Raw genomic sequence first — 4,436 nt, forward strand, 5'->3', positions numbered from 1 at the left:
AATAGCTAAGGGCTGAAGGGTGCCAGCAGGTCTTTGATGCTCTGCCTTAACGCGACGACATACGTCACATTTAGCAATGAACTCAGCGATTTCCCTCTTCATCCTAGTCCACCAGAACCTCTGGCGTAGGTCCTGATACATCTTAGTACTACCGGGATGAATCGTGAGAGGAGATTCATGCGCCTCCTTAAGAATCAACTGCCGAAGATGTTGCTTCTTGGGAACCACCAAGCGATTCTCAAAGAAAACAACACCGCGATCATCCATAGAGAAACATCCACCAACTCCCTTCTTAATGTTCCTCTTGATCCGGGTAATCCCCGTATCATGTTTCTGGGCTTCGATGATAAGATCCACAAGGGTAGGTTTCGCCACCAAGGTAGAAAGGAATCCGCGAGGCGCAATGTGAAGGTTAAGCTTACAGAATTCCTCATGGAGAAGTGGTTGGCCTTGCTGCAACATGAGATTGTTGCAATAGGATTTACGGCTTAGAGCATCAGCCATGACATTGGCTTTGCCTGGGGTGTAGGTAATCCCTAGATCATAGTCTGTGATCAACTCCAACCAACGTCTTTGTCTAAGATTCAAATCTGGTTGGGTGAAGATATACTTGAGACTCTGGTGATCGGTGTAGATCTCGCAACGTTTACCAAGGAGGTAATGTCGCCAGGTCTTGAGTGCATAGACTACGGCTGCAAGCTCTAGATCATGTGTGGGATAATTCTCCTCATGTGGATGCAACTGTCGAGATGCATAGGCAATCACATGACGATCCTGCATAAGAATGCAACCTAGTCCCTGTCGTGAGGCGTCGCAGTAGATAATAAAGTCTTTAGTGAAATCCGGTGGCACAAGTATGGGAGCAGAAGTCAGGCGTCTTTTCAGTTCCTGAAAACTGTACTCACACTGTGGGGACCACTCAAACTTTTTATCTTTCTTGAGAAGTTCCGTGAGGGGTTTGGCTACTTTGGAGAAGTTTTCAACAAAGCGGCGACAATAGCTGGCTAGACCAAGGAAACTCCTAACCTGTTTCACGGTCTCAGGTGGAGTCCAATCGAGAACGGCTTGAACTCTCTCGGGATTGACAGCAATGCCCTTACCAGAGATTACGTGGCCTAGGTAGGTCACTTCTGGCAACCAAAATTCACACTTGGAGAACTTGGCATAAAGGCGGTGTTCTCTGAGTTTTTCTAAAACAAGTCTAAGATGTTCGGCATGCTCTTCCTCGTTCTTCGAGTAAATAAGAATATCATCGAGGTAAACCACGACGAACTTATCTAAGTACTCCATGAAGATCGAGTTCATCAAACGGGAGAAGGTGGCTGGGGCGTTGGTTAGGCCAAAGGACATGACGGTGTACTCGTACTGACCATAACGAGTGACAAAAGCTGTCTTGGGAATGTCCCCATTTCTGATCTTGATTTGATGGTAGCCTAACCTTAAATCCATCTTGGAGAAGACTGAGGATCCAGCGAGCTGATCATACAGGTCATTGATCCTGGGAAGCGGATACTTGTTCTTTATCGTGACCAAATTAACGGGACGATAATCTACAACCATCCGGTCCGTACCGTCTTTCTTCTTGACGAAGAGGACGGGGCAAGCCCAAGGAGAAGAACTAGGACGGATGAAACCCTTTTGCAAGGACTCATCGAGTTGTTTCTTAAGCTCGGCTAGTTCTAAGGGTGCCATCTTGTAGGGTCTCCGGGAGATTGGAGCTGTTCCTGGGATAAGATCTATGACAAACTCTACTTCTCTGTCAGGTGGAACACCTGGCAGTTCCTCAGGAAAGACATCCGGAAAGTCACGGACTACCGGGATATCTTCAAGGTCTGGAAGAGGGCTGGCATTAAGAGAATAGAGCTGACGCTTTGCAAGTCTAGTGGAGACGGTGACTATCTTGCCAGATGGGTGTGTAAGTTGAACAGATCTTGTGTAACAATCAATATTGGCATGATGAGCTGTCATCCAGTCCATACCCAAGATGATGTTAATATCTGAAGACTTGAGGGCTACAAGTGATGCAAGGAATACAAGTCTGTCAACAAGGATTTCGTTACCATGGCTTACACTAGAGGTTTGCCATTTAGATCCAGGAGTTTGGATGACTAGCGGAGTTGGCATATCACAAAATGATATGTCGTGCAAACGAGCATAGCCTTCAGAAATGAAGGAGTGAGATGCTCCAGTATCAAATAGAACTGATGCTGGGTGACAATTGACAAGGAGTGTGCTAAGAACGACATCTGGATCATCATGAGCGTCTTTAGCTGAGACGTGATGCACACGTCCACGTTCAGTGGGGGCTGACTTGACACTGATCATCTTGCGTGATGGCTTAATACAGCCAACAGTCTTCTCGGGCTGGGGTGGAGCATAACTAGTCTGAGAGCAATCACGTGCATAGTGTCCTGGCTTCCCGCATGTGAAGCAAATCCCTGAGGTTGGACGGGGACCCGCACTGACAAACGGTCTACCAGTAGGCCCGGGTGGAACATACGACTGAGCTGGAGAAGGCACCACATAGGATGGCCTCGGTGCATATCCGGAAGGAAGAGCGGAGTTTGGAACCCAAATCCGGCGCTTCTGGGAACTAGAACCGGAGGAAGATCCCAAATCACGGGTGTGCTTACGAGACTCCTCGTAAGTGAGTTGAGCTGTCTCTGCATTGATGGCCTTGTTCACAAGGGCTTGGAATGTATCACAATGATGCAGGTGAAGATCACGACGCAACTTGGGGTTGAGACCCTTCCGGAACCTAGCTTGCTTCTTGGCGTCCGTGGACACTTCTTCTGTGGCATAGCGGGCAAGGTTCTCGAACTCTCTGCTATAAGCATCAACAGCCATCTTACTCTGGGTGAAACTACAGAACTCTTCTCTCTTGCGATCAATAAGGGCCTGGGGAATGTGATGCTCGCGAAAAGCCTCAGTGAAATCCTTCCAGGTAGGAATCTGGCCAGCTGGAAGCATAGCCTCGTAGTTCTGCCACCAAAGACTAGCAGGACCTTCTAGGTGATATGTGGCATAAGTGACCTTGTCATCTTCAGCTACGTTCGCGGGACGCAGCTTATGAGTGATGCTACGGAGCCAGTCATCTGCATCGAGTGGCTCGATGGAATGATGAAAAGTAGGCGGGTGCAAGCGAATGAAATCATGAATGGTCACAGATCCCTTGAACTGATGTGCGGTATTCTCCTCGATACGTGCCAACAAACGATTAGACTCACGCTTGTTCCTCTCCATCTCTAGCATGAGCTCTGACAACGAAGGCTGGTCAGGAGGATCCTCATCCCTACCATCTCCATGGTTCTGGCTACGAGCGACGGAACTTCGCTTAGCCGATGACATCCTGAGAAACGAACCAAGGACGGAATCAGCATCAACTAAAGACTGTGGAATGTAGGACAAGGAGTTAGTATCACTCGAACTCCTAGGGCAATTCCGGCAGCATAACGGCAAGAAAATGCTCAGAATGAGACATCCTACTAAACATGGGGTAGTAACATACTTATCATCATCACTCAAGGTTTTGAGATAGTACTAACCAGACTACACCGGAAATACTCGAAACTGGGGTATGACTCTGATCAACCATTCTTGTGGAACTACAGAGTAGTAACACGTGATCCTGATAGGCGGAAGAGAAGCCTAGTTCCTTAACCCCGTCGGAAAGATAGGATGACTCAGATCAGAAGGCCATGAGGTAAAGGAGTAAAAAGAGCCTTACGTTCCTTCCCACAATCAATTCCCTTATATAACTAAAGAATTTCTAGACTCAACTTCGACCAGTTTGGCTTGGTAATCCTACAGGCAGTCAGGCTCTGATACCAACGCTGTCAGGACCCCGACTCGATGCCACATCGATCTAGCATGTAACACCTCATATCGCCTTGCGGCCTCACGCACGGTATCCCCACGGGTGTCGCCTTACCTTTGCCCGGGACCGTTTGCGCATTTTGGCACACGTATATGATGGTGTCGCTAGCATCCATATGATAAAGAGCCCGGGCTGACATGGCTAGCCGTAAACCCAAAGTGGCACTAACTTACAGGGACAGGCATCCATGACCCAGCATCGAACGTGTCGGTCATCAGCGAGTGAATCCAGGCTGTAGCACTGGGCTAACAGGACTCCGGTGAACCGGGCTGTAGCGGGCTAGCAGGACTCCGGTGTTCATCGCGTGACATTTCCCCGAAGGGACAGACACAGGATCGAAGAAGGACACATGCCGGCCTGCCTAAGTGTTCCGGAGCAGTAGCAAGCTACCAGGGCTCAGTGGAAGCACTAGGAGACATTTCCCGGTAAGAGAGGCTACTAAGAATAAACAACTAGATAGTCAGATCCCACACATAGCAATACACATTACACGTACGCATAACATGCAAGTATGTGCTGTACAACATGGCATCACAACATAACTCAACAACTCATATAG

Source organism: Triticum dicoccoides, chromosome 7B, assembly GCF_002162155.2.
Source record: "Triticum dicoccoides isolate Atlit2015 ecotype Zavitan chromosome 7B, WEW_v2.0, whole genome shotgun sequence".
Taxonomy (NCBI): Eukaryota; Viridiplantae; Streptophyta; class Magnoliopsida; order Poales; family Poaceae; genus Triticum; species Triticum dicoccoides.